The 25,669-nt window shown below is 36.2% G+C and overlaps 1 pseudogene across 1 annotated transcript; it reads right to left on the bottom strand.

Moving 5' to 3' along the window:
- Positions 1-16,735: 16,735 nt before the first annotated feature.
- Positions 16,736-23,115, bottom strand: LOC149381004 (lectin/endochitinase 1-like; annotated as a pseudogene). The gene is made up of 5 exons (XR_016293892.1): positions 22,546-23,115; positions 22,320-22,470; positions 21,845-22,058; positions 20,561-20,562; positions 16,736-16,937 (listed from the first exon to the last, which is right to left on the bottom strand). The product of XR_016293892.1 is annotated as a lectin/endochitinase 1-like (transcript).
- Between the last annotated feature and the right edge of the window lie 2,554 nt (positions 23,116-25,669).

The raw sequence follows: 25,669 nt of genomic DNA, 5'->3' as shown, positions 1-25,669 counted from the left end.
ACGCTACCAAAATAGGCAATAAATATTTATATATTATGTAATTCTTTAAGGGAAAACAAATCTTCCTGATTCTTTTGGTGACTAAAATATTTTGATAAGATAAAAGATGACGTGTGGTTTTAATCCCTTTACATTTATAGCACAGTAATATTTTTTTTATTAAGGAATAATAAAAAGTCTCGTGCATTCATGGAATTCTTTTGTGTGAATGCCTTTACTACAAACGTATTAGAGAATAAATATATACATATATAGCTTTTACTTTAAAATATTTAAGATACGTTTAAGGTGGGTGGGCTGGCAGTTTTTAATGAAAAGAAAGTCAATAGATCAGAATAAGTTAAGAGTGTTTTAATTTTTTTTATACGTGATTGATTAGGAGATATTTTCAAAACTGTCTACGAATGTTCATTTTCAATAGGGATGACTTCAGAGGTTTTCCTTTGTGGATATGTCTTATGCGATATCTCCATCTTTCTAGCCTAAAGAAAAGAAAGAAAAAAAAATAGTAATAAAGAGAACTTTTTCTCATAACTTTCATCATCCGTTTTCTCTCTATCTTTCCCCCACACTCATATCCCAAAGAAAATTTTATTAACTACCAAAGCTTTCTAATCCCTAATCTGTCGGTGTTCTAAGTAGCATGCGAGTTTTCTTTTCCAACCATTTCAAAGGTATTCTTTTCGTTAGTAATTCATGGTCTGCAATCGCAATATGTTCATGACCATAATGTTATGTATATATGTTTTTATGGAAACCAAAAAGCTAATATTTTATTTTGATTTCCCTAATGTATGAATGACGAGTAAAACAATATTATTTTGAGATCAATAACCTTCGTGTTTTAAGTTTTTCAAAAAAAAAAATTATTATTTTATTTAGGTTGTCATTTGTTCATTTAGAATGACACAAGTTTATGTTAAAAATATATATATATATATATATATATATGTATATATATATATATATATATGTATGTATTTTGTTTCTTCTACTATTTGTAAAACCGTTGTAACCTAATTATAGAGCACTTTAAATTAAATATAGTTGATTTTAACCTTTTGTAGATTTTTGAAATGTATAAGTTTAAATGGACTGTTTTATGAATATGAGTTTTAAGAAATAGTAAAACGTTTTTTTTAGAGCGTAGCTATAGGAAAAAAAAATGTTCAAAACCTTATTTTATATTTTCTAGAATTTTTCCAGAATTTATCGCAACGGTTTTATTTCATCGAGATTTCATGTTTAAGAGCATTTTAGTAATTTCTCCTAGCTATGAATTCTGATTTTTTTCACCAACTTTTCATGTCCAAAATAGTATTTTTTTTAGTGGGTATTAAGTGATATTCTAATTATTAATTATTCCTTCTAGGCTTTGAACCGAGTAGAGCGTTTAAGCTGTTCACGATCAAAGATCGTAATTTTCAACTTCAGGTGAGAACAATCTCACTACAGCACATATTAGTTTTAAATAAAATTATGATGAGTTTTGTGATCCATGACGTGGTTGTTTGATAGTATTATGTGGTTTTGTTAATAGTTATAAGCCACGTGATAAATGTTATGATATGCTTACGTACAATGATATCATTTGTGAATTGTTTATATTATGCGATGATTACATGTCTACGTTTATGAATTTTAGCTTATGATATGTTATGTTATGATGACGATGGAGTAATAATGACATGTTTTTTTTAAATTTATATGACATTATGTATGTTGATGTTTGCACATGTTTTTATGCTAAGTAAATTTATGTATGATGTATGAGAAGCTAGTTAACGTTTTCTTGTTGACCTATGTTATGTTTCATATGCATTGGTAAGCTATGTCATGTTATTTTTTTAAGTTAAAATCATGTCACGTCTGATGTTATGTATGGTGGTTATCTATATTACATGTCATATTCGCATGTCACCTAAATAACAAAGTGAAAAGATAAGTAAGAGAGTCGTACCGCCTCGAGTTACGGAGGTCTACAAGGAGAATTTCCCGAGCCGACTTACGGGCCCAAATGGGGAAATTTCTCATATGTTATAAGTTTATAAGATGGGGCAAAGTATGGGACCTTGCAACCCCATATCTTTGTTTCCAAAGTGTACACTGAAATTGGTACGACTACTCTAGGGGAGCCCCGAATAAAATATGATAAGATTTATGTTAAGAAAGACCATTTCACATTTAGAATAAAAATACTAATAATCGGTTCATGCATTGCATCACTCATCTTGTTTTGTGAGTTTTATTTTGTTCTCGCTGAGCGATAGCTCATTTCCACGAAAATTTTACGTATGTGCTGTATGCAATCAACTTACTACTAAGTGATGAGTATGGACCAGCGGCATCGATAGCAAGAGGGTCGGGTTATGGTTGCAACTTCGTAAGAAAGACTTCCGCTAAGTATAAGATAAATTAGACTTTATATAATTTCTAAAATAAAGTTTTTAATATAGATTAAGTAGTATGTTATAGTATTGTATCATTTTATCCTTAGCTTGATTAAAAAAATTTATTATAATTTATTTTCTATTAAGTTGGTATTAAAATTCCAGTTTTCAAGTAAATGTCAAAATAATTTCAAGTCAAAGATTTACCATGATCAAAGTTTAAAGTTTAGTTTTTATTCACTTATTTTTTTATATTGTTGACCAAATTATTTTGATAAGGACTATTATGGTTTTATTGTTTTGTGGTATTTGAGAATGTATGTATTCGAAGAAAAAAAAATATAATCCGCGAATTTCCAGATTACGGTTTTGTAAGAGTATTATATGTTTAAAAAAAAAATCCTCATATTTTTTTTATACATAATTTTGATAAGTAAAAGAAGTAAGTAAAGTAAGACGGTCCGAAAAGTCGGGTCGTCACAGTTGGTATCAGAGCAACGAACCTATGACCACCCTTGCTATTCGATCGTACAGCTGCATCCATTACTCAAGTAAGTTTTAGTAAATTGTATTATAGAGTTATTTTCTAAGGAATAACTATGTGGATTAACTATATTGTGATGAGATGTTGTTATTCCTTTCATTATTCTGAGATGACACTACTCTTATTCGTTTTTGTATTCATACAATCCTTTTTGAGAATTCATATGAATTTTTCTAATGGCTTCATTGTGCCATCTTACGTTGTGATTAGGTTTTATTTCTTTTCCAAATAAAATCTTCTATAGTAAACTAGAATTCATGAATAAATGAATTGTCTTTTAGGCAATATCTGAAAATTTTCAATACTAGTATTGTGTATTTGTTGAGTTAGCACTCCTAATTTTTCATATTAAGAGTAGAGTTCTAGCGTCTTGTCCCACCATTTTCGTACTGAAGCTCAATAAATAGAGATACACGATTTGAGGAACGAACTTCACCAAGGAAGTTGGAGAAGGTGAACAACCACCACCACTATCGCTAGCTCATGCACATATGCCTGCGGCAGCACAAGCAATTCCTCAAGTCGTACCTCTAATAGGACAATTCACTGTTGTTTGTGATCTCTTTAAGAGATTTAGAATGATGAGAGCTCCCAAATTTGAAGGATCGACTGATCCCTTAGTAGCTGACGAGTGGATGTCAAAGATCAATACGATCTTCAACTTCATGAACATACAGAGCATAAGATGGTCATATGTGCGCCCTTTGTCGTAAAGAAAGACGCATGTTATTAGTGGGAAACAGTGGCAACAAGAGGGATTACGCACTATGACTTTGTAAACAAGAAGAATATCAACATGAGAGCGATGAATGCCCAACAGAAGGAGGTTGCATAGCCGAAACAGGGCACGATGACGGTGACTAAGGATATTAGTAAGTTCAACCAGTTGGCCAGACTATGTCCTCACTTGGTTCCAACGGAAGCAGAAAGAGTTAGGAGGATGATGGGCATGTTCCGGCCGGAATTAGCCTTAGCCATTGATAGTGGAAGTTAGCCATCTACCACTGTTGATGACTGTCTTAAACGTGCCATGCGAGCTGAGTACCACTTGATCCAAGTAAAGCAAGAACGTGCCCAGTTTTGCAAGGCTCAGAAATAGGAGAATGGTCAAAACAAGGGACCCGACACCTATAAGAAGCCGAACCAAACAAGTAACCACAAACCTAACCGCAACAATCTAGGTTTCAGGACGCAACCCCATGGAAATGGGAATGGAAAGAAGAGAAGCCATCCCGGAAATGGGGGTAACATGAACAACAAGGTCAAGACAGAGGGAACGACTTTTCCAGTATGCAAGACTTGTGGAAAGATGCATCCTGGAGAGTGTCAGAGAGGAACCATAACCTGTTTCAAGTGTGGTCAGCCTGGTCACTTTCTCAAAGATTGTTCGAAACCAAATTTCGCTCAGAATGGACGATATCAACAACACAATCAGAATGGACGACTCAACTATACGTCGGCTGCACTAGAAGGGCCACAAATCTCTTTGGATCGTTTAGAAGCACATCCAACCACCCAAATACCACCACCACAACAAGCTCGCATCTACGCTTACACCAAAACAGATGCTCTAACTAGCTCTTCGAATGTGGTAGTAAGTCATCTTCCTATAGCTCATTTTGATGCTGTAGTATTGTTTGACTGTAGTCCTACACATTGCTTTATTTCATTAAAACTGACCAGAAAATTAGGCGATAGTGTAGTGAAAACTAAGAAGATTTTCAAGACGACATTACCGTCTGGTGATGAGTTGTTACCGAGTACTGTCTGGTAGGTGTACCAATTTTTATAAGTGGACACGAGCTAAAGAGCAATTTTATTGTCTTAGAAATAAAAAACTTTGATGCTATCTTGGGTACGGACTTCTTAGGCGAGAATAATGCAATGATTGATTGTCACCGAAATAGAGAAACTTTTAAACCGGTGACGGGAAAAGGGTTTACCTTTGTAGGAAGTCCACTCAAGAGTCCAAAGATGATGATGTCAGCGTTACAAGCTAGAAGATTGATGATTAAAGGGTGTTCTGGATTCCTAGCGTCAGTAGTGGACAAGATTAAGGAGGTCAAAGCGAATCCGCATGACATGCCGGTGGTGAAGGAATATGTTGACGTTTTTTTTTTCTAAAGATCTCTTTGGCTTAGCACCCGAACGTGAGATTTCTTTCGCAATCGAATTGCTACCCGGACCAGGTCTGATCTCCAAGGCACCCTATCGAATGGCCCCTGATGAGCTCAAGGAGTTACAGACGCAACTTCAAGAGTTGTTTGATAAGTGATTTTTCGCCCTAGTCTTTCATCATGGGGAGCACCCGTTCTAATATTAAAAAAGAAGGATTGGTATTTCCGCATGTGTATCGATTATCGAGAGCTCAATAAGGTAACATTCAAGAACAAGTATCCGCTTCCTAGAATTGATGACTTGTTTGACCAACTTAGGGAGGTGAAGGTATTCTCGAAGATTGACTTGCGATACGGCTATCATCAGTTACGAGTAAAGGAGGACGATAGTCCAAAGACAACATTCCGCATCCGCTACGATCATTACGAATTCACTGTCAATTTTTTTAACACACTAATGCCCGTGCGGCATTCGTGGATATGAAGAATAGGATCTCTAGCGACGTCTTAGATAAGTTTGTCATTGTCTTCATCGATGAAATTATGATTTACTCTAAGAGTGTCAAAGATCACGAAGGTCACGGGTTGCACTTCAGACGCTGAGACAACATCACCTTTACGCCAAGTACTCCAAGTGTGAATATTGGTTGGATAAGTTGCATGTCCTGGGTCACGTGATGTCTAAAGATTGAATCTCCATCGATCTCTCAATGATTGGAAGCTAACTCAAAGTGTGACAGAGATAAGAAGTTTTCTCAACTTTGCAGGCTAATATAGAAGATTTATGGAAGGATTTTTCTACATTAGTTGTTCCACTCACTACCCTCACGAAGAAAGATAAGAAGTATAAGTTGACCGAGAAGTGCGAAAGAGAGTTTTCGTGAGTTGATGAAAAAACTTACCACTTGGCCACTCCTTATAGTCCCTGATAGTAAAAGCCGAACATCAACAATCATACGGAGAATTACAGCCAATTGAGATTCCTGAATGGAAGTGGGAAAAAACCATAATGGATTTTGAGGTTGGGTTACTCAAGACGGTTGAGAGTTATGATGTCCATGGGTAGTGGTGGACCATTTGACCAAGCCTGCCAAGTTCATCCCGATGAAGGTCACGTACTCTGTAGAGAAGTTGGATGAGCTATACGCGGTGAGATTGCATGGCATTCCTTTGTTCATCACTCAGATCGCGACGTTCGTTTCACTTCTAACTTCTGGAAGTGTGTTCGAAAGTCGATGAAATCGCAACTGTAGTTCAGCACCGCTTTTCACCACCAGACTTATGGCAAATCCGAAAGGACTATTCAAACCTTAGATGATATGCCAAAAGCACGTGTCATGATTTTTGGTGGGAGTTGGAGTAAAAGGCTGCCACTAATTGAATTCTCATATAACAATAGCTACCAGGCCTCAATCGGCATTGCACCATATCAAGCTCTTTATGTAGAAAGTATCGATCTCTAATTCACTGGTTTGAATATAAAGCAACTATTCTCGAGAAGATAAATTTCATCAGACACATCACATAAGCTATCACGAAAATACGAGATCGCATAGAATTTCAAGTCGAAGACTTTGTATTTTTAAGGTAGCACCTCTCGAGTGCATGACGAGGTTCGACAAGATGGAGAAATTGAGCCTCGATCCTTTCGAAATCACATAAAGAATCAGAAAGGTAGCCTAACATCTAGCTCTGCATCCCGATTAGCTTTGGTACACAATGTGCTCCACGTCTTGATACAAAAAAAAAATTCCTACCCGATCGAAATCATGAGCTAATCCAAGTACCTATCGAAGTATACGAAGACTCGACCTATAAAGAAAAAATCAGTTAAAATTATGGGTCTGGAAGACAATACGTTGAGAAACAAGGTGTTTCAAATCATAATAGTACATTAGATAAGTCATAATATTTGATAACCCACTTTGGAGTGCGAGAAGGATATGAAATAGCAATATTCTAAACCATTCCTATAGATTATGTGAAAAGTTGGCATTCTCTATGTCAGCTTTTACATTAATTTTCGGGACGAAAATTTCATAAGTAGGGGAGATTGTGAAACTCCGAAGTCTAGCCATTACGGAATGATCAATTTTATGATGTGAGTTTTAAGATGAAATTGTTTGTTATGTGCTATGAAGGGTTTATTCTTTCTTTTGGTGATTTGAATACATAAATATATATATATATATATATATATATATATATATATATATATGCGTATGAACTTTTAACTTAATACCAGGGATACGTTTAATATCTTATGAAAATTATATATATATATATATATATATATATATATATATATCTATATATATACATATATATATCAGAGCTTGACATTGGCATAAAAAAAAAGTTAATAATTCATAAAGTCCTATATATTGTTTAAAGCATAACTTTTTACGCTACCAAAATAGGCAATAAATATTTATATATTATGTAATTCTTTAAGGGAAAACAAATCTTCCTGATTCTTTTGGTGACTAAAATATTTTGATAAGATAAAAGATGACGTGTGGTTTTAATCCCTTTACATTTATAGCACAGTAATATTTTTTTTATTAAGGAATAATAAAAAGTCTCGTGCATTCATGGAATTCTTTTGTGTGAATGCCTTTACTACAAACGTATTAGAGAATAAATATATACATATATAGCTTTTACTTTAAAATATTTAAGATACGTTTAAGGTGGGTGGGCTGGCAGTTTTTAATGAAAAGAAAGTCAATAGATCAGAATAAGTTAAGAGTGTTTTAATTTTTTTTATACGTGATTGATTAGGAGATATTTTCAAAACTGTCTACGAATGTTCATTTTCAATAGGGATGACTTCAGAGGTTTTCCTTTGTGGATATGTCTTATGCGATATCTCCATCTTTCTAGCCTAAAGAAAAGAAAGAAAAAAAAATAGTAATAAAGAGAACTTTTTCTCATAACTTTCATCATCCGTTTTCTCTCTATCTTTCCCCCACACTCATATCCCAAAGAAAATTTTATTAACTACCAAAGCTTTCTAATCCCTAATCTGTCGGTGTTCTAAGTAGCATGCGAGTTTTCTTTTCCAACCATTTCAAAGGTATTCTTTTCGTTAGTAATTCATGGTCTGCAATCGCAATATGTTCATGACCATAATGTTATGTATATATGTTTTTATGGAAACCAAAAAGCTAATATTTTATTTTGATTTCCCTAATGTATGAATGACGAGTAAAACAATATTATTTTGAGATCAATAACCTTCGTGTTTTAAGTTTTTCAAAAAAAAAAATTATTATTTTATTTAGGTTGTCATTTGTTCATTTAGAATGACACAAGTTTATGTTAAAAATATATATATATATATATATATATGTATATATATATATATATATGTATGTATTTTGTTTCTTCTACTATTTGTAAAACCGTTGTAACCTAATTATAGAGCACTTTAAATTAAATATAGTTGATTTTAACCTTTTGTAGATTTTTGAAATGTATAAGTTTAAATGGACTGTTTTATGAATATGAGTTTTAAGAAATAGTAAAACGTTTTTTTTAGAGCGTAGCTATAGGAAAAAAAAATGTTCAAAACCTTATTTTATATTTTCTAGAATTTTTCCAGAATTTATCGCAACGGTTTTATTTCATCGAGATTTCATGTTTAAGAGCATTTTAGTAATTTCTCCTAGCTATGAATTCTGATTTTTTTCACCAACTTTTCATGTCCAAAATAGTATTTTTTTTAGTGGGTATTAAGTGATATTCTAATTATTAATTATTCCTTCTAGGCTTTGAACCGAGTAGAGCGTTTAAGCTGTTCACGATCAAAGATCGTAATTTTCAACTTCAGGTGAGAACAATCTCACTACAGCACATATTAGTTTTAAATAAAATTATGATGAGTTTTGTGATCCATGACGTGGTTGTTTGATAGTATTATGTGGTTTTGTTAATAGTTATAAGCCACGTGATAAATGTTATGATATGCTTACGTACAATGATATCATTTGTGAATTGTTTATATTATGCGATGATTACATGTCTACGTTTATGAATTTTAGCTTATGATATGTTATGTTATGATGACGATGGAGTAATAATGACATGTTTTTTTTTAAATTTATATGACATTATGTATGTTGATGTTTGCACATGTTTTTATGCTAAGTAAATTTATGTATGATGTATGAGAAGCTAGTTAACGTTTTCTTGTTGACCTATGTTATGTTTCATATGCATTGGTAAGCTATGTCATGTTATTTTTTTAAGTTAAAATCATGTCACGTCTGATGTTATGTATGGTGGTTATCTATATTACATGTCATATTCGCATGTCACCTAAATAACAAAGTGAAAAGATAAGTAAGAGAGTCGTACCGCCTCGAGTTACGGAGGTCTACAAGGAGAATTTCCCGAGCCGACTTACGGGCCCAAATGGGGAAATTTCTCATATGTTATAAGTTTATAAGATGGGGCAAAGTATGGGACCTTGCAACCCCATATCTTTGTTTCCAAAGTGTACACTGAAATTGGTACGACTACTCTAGGGGAGCTCCGAATAAAATATGATAAGATTTATGTTAAGAAAGACCATTTCACATTTAGAATAAAAATACTAATAATCGGTTCATGCATTGCATCACTCATCTTGTTTTGTGAGTTTTATTTTGTTCTCGCTGAGCGATAGCTCATTTCCACGAAAATTTTACGTATGTGCTGTATGCAATCAACTTACTACTAAGTGATGAGTATGGACCAGCGGCATCGATAGCAAGAGGGTCGGGTTATGGTTGCAACTTCGTAAGAAAGACTTCCGCTAAGTATAAGATAAATTAGACTTTATATAATTTCTAAAATAAAGTTTTTAATATAGATTAAGTAGTATGTTATAGTATTGTATCATTTTATCCTTAGCTTGATTAAAAAAATTTATTATAATTTATTTTCTATTAAGTTGGTATTAAAATTCCAGTTTTCAAGTAAATGTCAAAATAATTTCAAGTCAAAGATTTACCATGATCAAAGTTTAAAGTTTAGTTTTTATTCACTTATTTTTTTATATTGTTGACCAAATTATTTTGATAAGGACTATTATGGTTTTATTGTTTTGTGGTATTTGAGAATGTATGTATTCGAAGAAAAAAAAATATAATCCGCGAATTTCCAGATTACGGTTTTGTAAGAGTATTATATGTTTAAAAAAAAAATCCTCATATTTTTTTTATACATAATTTTGATAAGTAAAAGAAGTAAGTAAAGTAAGACGGTCCGAAAAGTCGGGTCGTCACAAAACATATCATGACTAAAATAATATCTATAATAGTATATTCTTGTGATATTTAAGAAAAGGATAAAAGCTAAATTTTATGTAGGGTACACCAGATCTCTTCAATGTATATCAATGTAGACTACTGAGAGAGACGATGAGAGAGAGTTTGTTTTATTGGTTAACAACTTGACTGACTAACCAACCAATCTGTTAGAGCGCATATAATTACATTCTTGAGTACTTATTACAACCGTTCATTTACAACTAACGATTATGGCTTATGATCCTTATACGCCTCCTCAATCTAAACATGTAGTATCAGATTTAGTTTGCACGCTAAGTAAAATTAAACAAAGTTAAGTAAACAAACTAATGTAGGGCTAGAGGCTTGGTAAACACATACAGTTGCTCAAGTGTTCGGACATAACTAATTTCGATGACCTTGGATGCCACTTTTTTCTATGATGAAATGAGTATCGATCTTTATGAATTTGGTAATGGGCCTTAACCGAATCTCATCCCGATCTCTGGGATAGTTTTCGAATGCCCAGTAATGAAGGGTATGCAAAATACCCATCAACGTGGACTTGTTGTGAGAGCATCAACGTGCATAGTTTATATTATGGGTATAAATAATAATCCCGATCTTTATGAATTTTTTTGTTTGTAATTTAATATATCGATTTTCGACTTATTAGTGTTTTTTTTTTATGAAAACGACTCCTGTACTAAAATTTTGTTGAATTTTATGCATAAATATTCTAAAACGTTCATTAACCTAATCTTATTAACCTTATTGATTAGATAAACACCTTGTGTATTCGTCATCGCAAAATTTACAGACAAAGACCTAGGTTTGTTTGTCTATTTTTAAACATTAATGCATAAAAATTAACAAAACTGCTGTTAAAAAATGTAAGCCAAAAAAATTAATTTTTTTTTATATATAACATATGTAAAATACATCGACTGATTATGTGATAAAAAGAAAAAAAAAACCTATGTTTTTATAATAGAGTGCAAAACACAGGAGTCCGTAGTGTACTACGTCATTGTGATTTCGTAAGATAAATTGTCTTCTCTGCAATTAAAGTATTATACATTAAATGCCGCGCTAGGCGGAATTATTAGAGGCGGCTTCTGTAATAAAATATTCGAAAGTCCTTATTGATTTATACACAAAACGACGTGAGAGACAACTGTTTTAATATAGGGCAATATAATTAAATAGTCAATTTATAAAGTAAAAAATTTACAAAATATCAATACTAGCCTATTAACTTATTATATATATTTTGTCCATTTACATTCAGCAACATGTAGTATCAGTATTATTGCAAAGTTGTTAAATCAATTACGCACTGTGATATACTCTATATATGATGAATATCATGAATTCAGAGTTAGTTTTTGAAAGAAAAAAAAAATCATTCTCTAATCATTTCATTAAATCCTTTGAATCTAATATGGTATGAGAATTAGATACACCTGGTATGGAAATCTCCTCACCGGTAACGATCGGAGCATCTTCTTCAAGCGCAAGCGCAGGTCTTGTTGTAAAGTATAAAATTTTGTATCTCTCGACTTTTAAATTCAAGTTTAATAAACGAGTTTCCGTTGTTCCAACTAAATTCTTGAGTGAATTATTGATTCATTAAGTCTATCGAATTAAATTAAAATATGTTACGGTAATGAGAAATCTCGGAATAAATAAAGGATTTATCGATTTAGTCTCGAATAATAAATTATTTTCCGAGGAAACATTCCGGAAATTAATTGAATAAATAAATTCTCAAAAAGAAGAATTATTTCCGAGAAACCTTAAATATATTTTAATTAATCGAGAACGAGCGATGAAATTTTCGGTTCGAATCATATAATTATAATCCGTTCGGTTATGGATTCAATTAAATAATTATGTGATAAACGACTTAGTTGTAACAATTTTCAGGACCATTTGAAAGAAATTTTGAAAGTGGGGTATGTTTGAGGTGCTGAGAAAAAAGAAGGATTTAATGAATACATATGAAACTTTTGTTTTATATAAAAGGAAATCAGTTTCACTCTCCTCATGTCACGGTTAGTTAAACGAGATATTTAATCGCAACATGTCCATGTCATGTACAAACCAATTGTATAGAACGCTGAGACTCAGTGAAAACTTATCCACTGGTGGGCCGCGTATGTGATCTCAAATATAGCTATCCAGGCATAGTTGATCGCTGAACAGTTTAATCGTTCCATCCGAGACATATTTCTTACATCTGATATAGGGATATAATCCTAGTTAATAAAGAGGGCTAAGATTTTAACGAGCTAGAGGTCTTTTGACTTTCGTTTGGGCCATGCCGACCGGAATGTCGTTATACAATATCATGTATTAATATCAATTATATTGTTGATTATGTCTTTCTATCTAATTTTTGTTGGAAATCAATGTAATTACAATAATACCCTTTAGAAGGAATTACGATAATGCCCTTATTTGGGCAAGATTCCTAACAATCTCCAACTTTGACTATAAAAAGTTATGGTCGTTGGAAAACTATATTCTACATTCATTGTAGAACACGACACTTATCCAACAATCTATTATGTTTACCACAAAGGGTAATGGCCATTTAATCCTCAATTAGTAGACAGCGAGACTTAACTGGCAATCTCCCATTTGAAGATATGCTAGACTTTGGTTTGAACAATCGTCTCTTCTCCATATGAGAAAGTGAGATTTCTAACAAGATCTTATCCATATCATAAACGGCTATCTTCTAAAATTTGCAAGACTACATGATTGCTTCAGAAATCTCTAACTATATTTGACCTTTAATGGAGACTTGACTCATTCGATCTCATTATTTAACTCATTTAGTTTAGCCCATGGTAGATAGGGGCTAGACGTATTGAGTTTGAACGATTCGCATATAGTGGTCATCTGTTACCTCCTTAGACGATTGGCACGGCCAGCAACACAACTCGCAGAGCAAAAGTGTGCCGCTGGCCGAGTCCAAGCTGCACGGGCAGCAGTGTCTTGGACGAGATGAAAAATATCCGGGAGAGGCAGTTGGCGGGAGTTAGCAGACCGAGGCAAGTGCGATGGGTTTAGCACGGCCAGACAAAGATGCACGACGCGAGGGCTGAGCGCCACGTGATGTCCAGATGACGAAAGATGGGAAGCATATTGACGCGCACTTGATTTAAGCGGGGACCTGAGCGAGCGTGCGTGCGCATGACAAGTGGAGGCAGTTACTGACGGTTGGCAGCAGTTTCCCTTAGACAAATGTACACGGACTTTTAATGCCAGGTGGGCATTCGCTGAAGGCTTTCGGTGGGCAAAAGTATTTGTATTGATGGTAACCGCTCGTGCTTTGTTGGTAGCGACGGTTACTAGACGGTTATTTGTTAATGGGCAGTTGGGGGATGTCAACTACCCATGCTATATATGTTATTATGCACGGCATGAGTCACCAGAGAGTGTGGTGTCCTTGCTTGAGAGTGTAAACATATCCTTTGTGAGATAATCAAAAGGTTGGGTTGGTTCCCGTAAAGATTGTGTGTGTACTCTTGTATGCTTGGGTGTTTATGTTGTCAATGGTGCCCACAAGAAGAGTTGTAGTCTTTATTTTGTACATTTGATGTAATAAAGTCTCACGAAGACTCTTGCTTGTAATTGCTTATTCATTAATAAAAAGTTGAAACGTTCATTCATTCTTCCTTGTCTGTTTGAAGCTTTATGATAAAACATTAGTCTTTAGTCCATAAACAAACTTAACAACTTACGAAGAGACAAATGTAGATTTGCATGAACAAACTCTTCGTAGTTTGCTTAAAACGATATATTCGCAATCTACGGGTCAAAGGACTATTGACCTCAGTACGATTGTTAGGAGAATCTATGATGTCTGGTTATGGGGCATTGAGAGTTGGAGACTCTATAGTTTTTCTAGGTATCTTCCGAAGGTATTGAATTGACCAGTGCACTTCTAGAGACAAAATAAGAACAAACCATTTAACCTCCTATGTCTCGAAGTCACTACGTATGAATTGCATCATGCTTACCTTAATCCTGAAATGAGACATGCCATTTCACAGCTTACGTATTCTCATTTGAAAAAGTCAGAGTTCAGACTCACTATGTGATTCTGAAAATGACCTATTGGTGAAGTACTAAGTTGTGAAGATGTCATGAGTAACTTTGTGAAGTCCCCATAGATATGGAATTCATGTACAAGATTGCTGAAATGCAATGTATATCACATCATGCTTTGTTCCTTGGAATGTGAATAAATGAACTGGCCAGTGTCCAAATTTAGTCTTGACTCTTTTGGATGAAACAATGTGACTTGTTAGCTCCTCGTCAATACATTGTTTCTAACTTATTCACAAGCGACAAAGGAGTTGAGGAAATAATAGCTAGAAGGGTAAAATGGAAATTTTGTAAATCCTGACTAGCTGATGATATTCATGAAGGGTAAACATAGATAATATTCAGTGGATCCACTCATTACAATTAGGTTGAATTCTTGAGTAGAAAATAAATTCATTTGAACCGAGAGATTTTCAGTGTCAACTCTTTAGTGGAGTCAGTTGGCATTAAGCTAAACTTGGAAAATGTTTGTGAACTTTTGAGTCCAAGTATTTAGCTCAAGCTTTGTTCATTTGGATCCATGAGGTCACTGTCACAAATCACATCGAGTAGGAATAGTTAAACTAGAAGCTAAGTCAAAACATGAACGAGACAAGTTTTACGAAAGCTGTCGAAAGGGTAATTTTTTCTTTTTGGACATGGCATGAAATGAATGACAATAAATTTTTGACATGGTCATATGATGACATAAACCACTCGGCCATAATGTGTTCATTGGGCCTTGTGAATTAATTTCATTTCATAGAATTTTACTTGAAAATTCTTAATGCGCTTTTCTTATATTGTCATGAACAAGTAAAGAAAAATCTAGAAAGGGTTTCTAGAAGCGTTTTGGCCGTCCAACCCAAGGGAATGGGAGATAAAATTCCGTGCAGCCGTAGTGTGAAAGAGAGTTTATTTTGTGCATTAATGTATGAAGATACTTGCCAAAAAAAAAAAGAGGAAACAAATTTCCTCTATGAGGAAATAGGGTAATCGGCCAAGCAAGTCAAGGCAAGCAAAAAGAGGAAACAAATTTGCTTCTAGAAGCATAGAGATCACCATGTGAATTAAAGGGGATAGAGGCAATATTTGCTCATAAATATGTGATATTCTACAAAAAAGGAAACTACCTTTATGAAGGTAATACCTCCCCTATAAATAGAGGCCTCATTCACATTGTTTCATTCATCCCAAGTTTTAGAGATTGAGAGCTTCTCTCTCTAGCTTGGCCGCCCATCCTCTCTCTCTCTCTAACTTCTTTTCGTTTTTGTTTTGGCACCTAGATCCTCATTTGACCTAGCATTTTTAGCTCTTCGACTTTGAGACTTGTTCTCGAGCTGACATGTTTAAAAGTGCCCACTCACTAATTCCTTTTCTCTCGAGTGATTATAGTGATAGAATACTAATGAGATTTAACAATCACTATCTCTTAATCAACACAAATCAACAAAAATCTTATAAAATACTCACTCTTAATCACTATCCTAAATATATCCAATGAGATTTAACAAGAAAATCATTGAAAAAGTCACATTTTTCGACGTTTTGAGAGCTCGAATTTTTTGGGCCTCCACCAATGCCGTAATTCGAAGAGGTTCCATCGTACGCTATCGTATCAACTCGTATTCCGTCGTACAATATTGTATGGAAACGTACAAGTCGAGAAAGTTTTTTTTGGTTGAGAGAGAGAGAGAGAGTGTGAAATCAGTGAAGTGAATGAGTGGGCGAGAGAAAATTTTAACAAAATTGGTGAGAAGGGCATTTTCGTCCATTCTTGATCCAAAAATCCATTTTGGATATTTTCAAAACTGAGGTCTAATCTTGATATTTAATTAATTTTTCGATCCAATTAATGAAATTTCTCAAATAAAAATTAATGTGGCCATGTAACCGATAGATAATTAATACTTAAAAAAAAAATTCAATTTTACATCATACGCTCGGTTACAATATCAAAACTATGGAGGACATATAATAAACAATATCAAATAAAAGTAACTAGATCAAATATGATGATTGTTTCGACAATCTATGTGGTATTTTCTTCAATCATTTATTTGTTGATGCAAACTTGATGAGGATCTGTAAGAAATAGTTTACGAAGCTTATCGCTAGAGTTAGGGTAAAGGTATAATTATAAACTCATGCATGCGTAAAATTGAAAGTGGTGATAGAAGGAAAATGGCTCCTTTATTTATAACTCGTAAGAGCTAGAAAACAACATATATGTTTCTAACATACATACATAACATAACATAACATGGATTCACATGCTGCTCTCTCGCTATGAGAGAGCCACTCTTACTACTAGAGAGCCACTTGGGGAGGACTAGCTTGTTTTTACGCCGCCACACGCATTTGGATGCGTTGGAACTCCGATGATGGAGTGTTATCGAACCAGTACTTCAAGTCATGTCCATAGCTCACTCCCAGCATGTCGCAGTACCTCTTGTAAAATCCGATGCTTGAAGATCTAACGGCAAAGTCATCGTGCCCAAAAGCGCGGCTAATAATTGTTGGAAGAATTGTGAATAAAGGTCATTATTTACAAGTAAATGGATGATTTGTGGCTAATATTTGAGTGGGGTCCACTCATCGAAATTTGTTAATTCTTGTGTATTCTTATTCCTCGTTGCGTCGGGTATAAGATTGATTATTTATTTGCCTAAATCATTACTATAATGAATGAGAAATTGATGCTCAAAGTATGCTTAAAGAACACATTAGTCATGTGTAAATGAAGTGAATTGCAAGAGTCCCACATGGGTTGGGTAAGTGTGTTGTTGTGGTGTTTATATACCATCCTCTCTCTTTAGTGGTCAAGCAAGTGCAAGAGAGGAGAGTGTGTATGGGTTATCTCTTAACCCATCACGCGCGCACACACACGCGCGCGCCGCCGCCCCCGAGCCGGGCCGGGCCGGGACCGGCCTGGACCCGGGTCCGGGTTTCGGGTTTCGGGTTTTGGGAATGTCTCGGTCTCGGGCTTGGGCTTATCTTTAACTTTTTATTGCAAAATTCACTTACGATTTCTTTTAATTCTATAAAATAACTATTGTGTTATGTTGGGAATTAATTTATTTGGGAGCAAACGTCTGCATGGGTTTAATGCATTACGTGCCTTTATTCTGGAGTAAAGGAGACTTAATAGAGACGTTTTTGAGCGAGCTTCCAAGGCTGCTCACGTTCATAACCTGCAGAGTTAGTGAGCATTAGTGAGCATTAATGTATTAATTGGAGTTTATGGCTGAACGTTTTAGATGGTTCAAATTTCGAACCCTACTCTGCTTGCTCACCTATAAAAGACCTTCGGGTCTCTCATTCTGAACACACTGAAAGCACTCTTCTCTCCCTCTCTTTGAAATTGTTTTTGTTTTGTAGTCCGGTGATAGCTTCTGACGCTCGGGTTCTAGTTCGCCGAAGCCGAGTCTTGTGGTGCATTGCTCGTCTAGTAGTCGTTGTATCCTGGGAGGCTTTCGCTCACTAAATCCAGCACCCGTGGGAGGGCGATAAAAGCTTCAAGGAAACCGTCAAACGGGCCTCGACCTTTCCTTGCCATTTTTCCTGTTTTCATTTCCGGTTTATTTTCTATTTTATTTTTCCTTGCATGTGTCTTGTTTTTCCTATCAATATTATTTGTAATATTGCTAACAATCTTGAAGCTTTTATTTAAGGCAGCCTGCGCGGAAGAATAGTTTTCAGACTATTTTTTTTCCGGATTTGGTTTTATTGGTTACTAATAATTGTTGATTTCTTTTGTAGAAAAAAAATGACTAACGCGAACGACACGACGAATGTGACTGGTGATGGGAGCCTCGCCGAGAATCCCTCTGTGGTGAACACCCCGACGACCATGATGTTTGGTCAAATTCCTGTGACCTTGGGTCAAGACTCGATGGTGGCTACGGCCGGGAATGGACCTGCGGGTCTTGTCCAACCAATGGCTTCGATGGCCATGAACGGTTCAAGCGGTTCCGTGGCACGCGTGCCCGCCGTCATACCGGCCGAGAAGCCCGATAAGTTCACGGGGTTGAACTTCAAACGTTGGCAACAAAAGATGTTGTTCTACTTGACAACGCTCGGTCTTGCACGGTTCCTGACCGAAGATCCACCGACTCCTCGCGAGGACGAAACCGATCGTGATGTGCTAATGGCGTTTAGTGCATGGAAGGATTCCGACTACTTGTGTCAAAATTCCGTGATGTTCTCAACGACTCGCTGTACAATGTGTATAGCTCCAAACGCTCCTCCAAAGAGTTTTGGGAATCACTGGATCGGAAATACAAAACCGAAGACGCGGGCTCTAAGAAGTATATCGTGGGCCGCTTCCTCGATTTTCAAATGGTGGATTCGAAGACCGTGGTGAGTCAAGTCCAAGAGCTGCAACTTATCATCCACGAGATTCATGCCGAGGAGATGACCATTAGCGAGTCATTCCAAGTTGCCTCTGCCATCGAGAAACTACCCGTGGGGTGGAAGGACTTCAAAAACTATCTCAAGCACAAGCGAAAGGAGATGAGTTTTGAAGACTTGGTTGTTCGTCTCTGAATTGAAGAAGACAACCGTGGCTCCGACAAGAGGTTCAAGATCCACTCCGAGAAGGCCAACGTCATTGAACATGGCGAGAGCTCGAGGGGAAAGAAACCCACCCACAAGCTTGGGCCAAAAGGAGGGACGTTCAAGAAGAAGAAGCATCAACAAAAATTCTTTGGCAAATGCTTCAACTGTAACAAAGAAGGTCACCGTGCTACCGATTGTAGGAAGCCAAAGAAGAAGAAGGAGGCCAATGTCGTGGAGGGCGATGATGAACTCCTCGTCGCTGTGGTCTCCGAGGTGAACATGGTGGACTCAAACCCCAAGGAATGGTGGCTGGATTCTGGAGCAACCCGCCACATATGCTCTGATAGAAACTCCTTCTCCACATTCGAGCCAATGGAAGATGGAGAGAAGCTGTTCATGGGCAACTCTGCCACCTCTGATGTCAAGGGAAAAGGCGACGTCCTTCTGAAGATGACATCTGGGAAAGAGTTAAAGCTCACGAACGTGCTCTATGTGCCCGATATAAGGAAGAATATCTCTGGAACTGTGTTGTGCAACCATGGGTTTAGAATGGTTTTAGAGTCTCAAAAGGTTGTACTATCTAAGAATGGAATGTATGTGGGCAAATGCTATATTAAGAATGGGATGTTCAAGATGAATGTAATTGCCATCAAGGCCAATGAAATTAATAAGAATAATTATTCCGCTTATATGATTGAGTCATCTAATTTATGGCATGGTAGACTAGGTCATGTGAATTATGACACGTTGAGAAAGTTAATTAACTTGGACTGCATTCCAAAGTTTAATATTGACTCAAAACATAAATGTGAAATTTGTGTTGAAGCAAAATTAACGAGAACATCTTTCCATAACGTTGAAAGAAATAACGAACCTCTTGACTTAATCCATACCGATTTATGTGATTTAAAGTTCATGCCAACAAGAGGTGGTAATAAATATTTTGTGACTTTTATTGACGACTGTACAAAATATTGTTACGTTTACTTGCTTAAGAGCAAAGATGAGGCAATTGAGAAATTTACCGTGTTCAAATTAGAAGTTGAGAATCAACTTAATAAGAAAATTAAAAAGGTCCGAAGTGACCGAGGAGGAGAATATATTGAGCCTTTTGGGGCATTTTGTGCACAACATGGTATTATTCACGAAGTCACTCCTCCTTATTCTCCTCAATCAAACGGCGTTGCCGAAAGAAAGAATCGCACACTCAAAGAGATGATGAATGCGATGTTGTTGAGTTTTGGGTTACCCCAAGAAATGTGGGGGTAACCCCTGTTCCTATTCCTATTAAAACAGTGACTCCCGTACGAGGTTAAGCTTAGAGCTTTTAATGATTCTGTGAAATTGGATTGTTGAGATTCCGAATGAGTAATGCGGGATTACTCTTAATAAAAGAATCCCCTATGTGAAAGAGAAGTGGGGCCGCTTCAAAGGAGAATTAATTGAGCTTAATTCTTTAGAAACTCTTGCAGAACCAGGCGAATGTTCAGGGCCAAAATGAACATAACCATGAGAACTGAACCTGTGTCAGGGAAATATCAGTGGGGGATATGTTTATCGTTTATACAAAACGACTAACAGTTCAAGGACATCGTGTCTACTGAGTAGTCAGTAAAGATGACATATCTTTCCGAGGGAAGGTTCAAAGGCTCTACCTACTTATCCTATACTGGTATTAACCGTAGAATCTATCATCACCTTGAGTCGTGTCGTGTCTTTATAATTGTCGTCTCACAATTTCATTCATGTGGGGGATTGTTGGAAGAATTGTGAATAAAGGTCATTATTTACAAGTAAATGGATGATTTGTGGCTAATATTTGAGTGTGGTCCACTCATCGGAATTTGTTAATTCTTGCGTATTCTTATTCCTCGTTGCGTCGGGTATAAGATTGATTATTTATTTGCCAAAATCATTACTATAATGAATGAGAAATTGATGCTCAAAGTATGCTTAAAGAACATATTAGTCATGTGTAAATGAAGTGAATTGCAAGAGTCCCGCATGAGTTGGGTAAGTGTGTTGTTGTGGTGTTTATATACCATCCTCTCTCTTTAGTGGTCAAGCAAGTGCAAGAGAGGAGAGTGTGTGTGGGTTATCTCTTAACCCTTCATGCGCGCACACACACACACGCGCGCACCGCCGCCGCCGAGCCGGGCCGGGTCCGAGTTTCGGGAATGTCTCGGTCTCGGGCTTGGGCTTATCCTTAACTTTTTATTGCAAAATTCACTTACGATTTCTTTTAATTCCATAAAATAACTATTGTGTTATGTTGGGAATTAATTTATTTGGGAGCAAACGTCTGCATGGGTTTAATGCATTACGTGCCTTTATTATGGAGTAAAAGAGACTTAATACATACGTTTTTGAGCGAGCTTCCAAGGCTGCTCACGTTCATAACCTGTAGAGTTAGTGAGCATTAGTGAGCATTAATGTATTAATTGGAGTTATGGCTGAACGTTTTAGATGGTTCAAATTTCGAACCCTACTCTGCTTGCTCACCTATAAAAGGCCTTCGGGTCTCTCATTCTGAACACACTGAAAGCACTCCTCTCTCCCTCTCTTTGAAATTGTTTTTGTTTTGTAGTCCGGTGATAGCTTCTGACGCTCGGGTTCTAGTTCGCCGAAGCCGAGTCTTGTGGTGCATTGCTCGTCTAGTAGTCGTTGTATCCTGGGAGGCTTTCGCTCACTAAATCCAGCACCCGTGGGAGGGCGATAAAAGCTTCAAGAAAACCGTGAAACGGGCCTCGACCTTTCCTTGCCATTTTTCCTGTTTTCATTTCCGGTTTATTTTCTATTTTATTTTTTCTTGCATGTCTTGTTTTTCCAATCAATATTATTTGTAATATTGCTAACAATAATGTTACCGATCACACCTTTGTTTGGGATTCTGTTCGCGGCGGAGTTGGCATTGAGGACAATGTCATGGCATGAAGGTTTGTTGTCGTGCTGGGACATCCAGAATCACAAGGCCGTCTTGAATGATATGATTGGATCCTTTTCTACCAAGTCAGGGTTCTGAATCAGGTCCTCTCCAATGGCTTGGCCGGCAAGTCCGTAGTTGAAGTCAAGGTTTAAAATATCGTCGATATCTCCCGATATATCGACGATATATCGCTACCGAAGACACCTCGGTAAAAAAACTTCAATAAATCGTTTCGTTTTATAAAATATCGCTTAAAAATCGGGATATATCGACAAAAATGTCAAAATATCGCGATATTTTAAACGTTAGTTGAAGTTGCTATATAAAAAAAAAAAAAACAAATAATATTATTTGACTGCTACTTTAGAATGAATAAATATAAGAACAAAACTACTATGCACTGACTGGGTGAGCTGGATGGGTCCTCGAGGGCTGTATTTTTTGCCGGCAGCGCAAGGCCAGTCGGAGGAGGTACAGAAGTCATTCTCAGTCACAGTAGTTGTATTGATATGACAAAGCCCCCATGCATGAGGGTTTCCCACGTCAGACCTTTCCCCTTCAAATAACACCCCAAAAAGAAATGTAAAATTTTGTGCGGATTACACAGCACCGTGAAGGGATAGTATACTACCTGATGTTGCTTGGGAGATATGGGCGAGGAACGCTGCGACCTCTCTCTTGCGTGTCGCAACATCTCCGATGGTCCCGAAAGCTGGGAAGGACTCGGCGGCTACGAGGAAGGAGTGGTAGCTGTAGAAGCCCTGGCTCGGACAGTCCTTGCGGTGGGAGAACATCTGGTCGAACAGCGGCTCGGTGACGACGACGTTGCCGATGGAGTTGGCGGTGGAATTGCCGCTGAGAGCGACGCGGGGTCCACGGACGGAGGAGGAGCAGCGGTACTGGCAGTTGCCCCCGGAGCAGTAGGCGTCGCCGCCACCGCACCACCGCAGGTGCCGCCGCAGTAGGGCTCCGAGTCGCCGCACCAGCCCCAGATGCTGCAGCACCGCAAGCCGGGACACGTACCCCCGCCGCCTTGGCTTCCGCACCTCTGTGCCGACACTAGACCCACCGCCATAGCGGAGGACATGATCACTACGGCAGCTAAAAACCTCATCATCATCTTTTCTTTCTTACTATGATTTCTTTCTTCTTCTTTTTTCGTAGAGTGAGTGGAGTTGTGTGGTGTGGTGTGGTGGGCAACGAGTTCATAATGCTATTTATAGAGCTGCAGGCTGTAACTAGCTACTATAAATGTCAGTCCCCCATATCTTAAATCTTGTTATTAATTCATGTATATCCGCTTTGTTGCTCATATTCAAATATATAATTGTCTTCGTTGTATATTTTTTATACATTTAATTTATAATGTGATTCATTAAAATTCTTTATTCAACTCCACATTGTATTTTGACCACCTACTCAAGTTTACATCACTCTTAAAAAGTTTGAATTTAAACACTAATAACTTTTAACCGTACACATAAAGTAGCTATATCAATATAAAATTTTAGGTGATCTGCATTGAATGTTTAGGGTTCTTCATCTAAAACAAAAACATGATCGTTTTTGGAACCTCCACTGCATGTAGAGTTTTTAATATATATATATATATATATATATATATATATATATATATATATATATATATATATTGGAATTTTAGAACCCTCACGATAACTATAGGGTTTTGATTTTCTTTTCCCCTATATAATGGAATCATAAAAATCATTCTGTATCTTATTTTCGTAATTTTATACCATTTTTTATTGGGATAATTATGTCAGTAGCTCAATAGCCCATCTTGTTTTTGAAAAATAATCAAAGTTTTATTTTATTAAAAAAAATAGTCACAAGACCGAAGTAAACTAACTAGCTAGTTAGGTCAATTATTAATTTACTTTGAAAAATAGTTCATCAGTCCGAAGTAAATCAAATTAACCTAAACAATTTATTGATATGCTTTGACCTAGTAGGTGATTTTATTAATGAAATGAAACTTTAGATAGAAACTTTAACATATCTAAAGAATGATTGTTCTATGCTGGTTAAATCTATTTTTTTTATTCGCATAGTTATTATCGTCTATATATACATCATGAGCATTTGAAACATATCATGACTAAAATAATATCGATAATAGTATATTCTTGTGATATTTAAGAAAAGGATAAAAGCTAAATTTTATGTAGGGTACACCAGATCTCTTCAATGTATATCAATGTAGACTACTGAGAGAGACGATGAGAGAGAGTTTGTTTTATTGGTTAACAACTTGACTGACTAACCAACCAATCTGTTAGAGCGCATATAATTACATTCTTGAGTACTTATTACAACCGTTCATTTACAATTAACGATTATGGCTTATGATCCTTATACGCCTCCTCAATCTAAAAATGTAGTATCAGATTTAGTTTGCACGCTAAGTAAAATTAAACAAAGTTAAGTAAACAAACTAATGTAGGGCTAGAGGCTTGGTAAACACATGCAACTTGCTCAAGTGTTCGGACATAACTAATTTCGATGACCTTGGATGCCACTTTTTTCTATGATGAAATGAGCATCTATCTTTATGAATTTGGTAATGGGCCTTAACCGAATCTCATCCCGATCTCTGGGATAGTCTTCGAATGCCCAGAATGAAGGGTATGCAAAATACCCATCAACGTGGACTTCTTTAGCAACGCCTCGTGATAGTGCTTTAAGTTGACCGAGAGGCTGGACTATCTCTTGGACCAACTGATATTTCTCCACGGCATATTGAATAAGAACGACAAGTCTTCAACGATAAGCATAATTTTTTGCCACTTTTCTTTGATCACTTTATTGGCTGTCTGCCCTAGTAGATAGCCCAACACAAATACCCAGAGACCCGAGTTTGAATGCATCTTCCGGATTCTGAAAAATATTGAACGCCGCTATTAATGCACTTAAATTACGACCAACCACTCTGTGTAGGTGCTCGGTGATCAACATATTACTCGTGCGCTCGTCTTGTTTATTCTTGGATAGACCGTCTTCATAACTCAACCTACAGATCATGGAGTTTTCGAGGCGTCCAAATCTCACTCGTTTACCACCTAACCCAAATCCCACTCGTTTGCCTCGATCTTATGTTGATACCACCTTATTTCCCAAGACGCCCGTCTCAGCACGGCGGGTTTCCTACGTCCTTTCGGCATCGTGGTTATCTCTCCAGCAGCTCACCGACACGATTGTGAAAACCAAACACAAGAAGAGTGTTGCAACAAACGTCATCTTTTTTTTAACTTATTTTTATTTATTCAAAATTCAATAATTTTTTTTGAATTTGGTATATAGATTAATTTATATACAGCGTAAATATATTTTATTGCCACCATAGAAAAATTTGAACAATGTAATTTTTAACTAATTCCATAAAATTAATTAAACTAAACGCTTAGACTATTTTTGAAATCAACTAGCTTTAAATAACTATTTTGTATATGTTTTTTTTTCTTCTAAATAACAACCCATCAAAGTTTACTTAATGGGGATTATTCTTTCATGTATTACGCATTATTATAACATATATCGATTTTCTACTTAATGTAGGGGTACTTTATTAGTTTTACACGCTACCGAAAATAAAATTCAAATTATTTTGTTTGTAATTTAATATATCGATTTTCGACTTATTAGTGTTACACTACAACAAAAACTGGCAACAGCCGCGACAAAAGTCGTGGCTGTTGCTATGAAAGTCGTGGTTGTTGGTGCTTCGGCCGCGACAA

The sequence above is a fragment of the Urtica dioica genome, chromosome 11 (assembly GCF_054948205.1).
Source record: "Urtica dioica subsp. dioica isolate 48M chromosome 11, U.dioica_male_clone48M_v1_H2, whole genome shotgun sequence".
In the NCBI taxonomy this organism is placed as follows: domain Eukaryota; kingdom Viridiplantae; phylum Streptophyta; class Magnoliopsida; order Rosales; family Urticaceae; genus Urtica; species Urtica dioica.
Note: the sequence above shows the minus strand (reverse complement) of the source record. Positions and strands in the feature narration are given on the sequence as shown.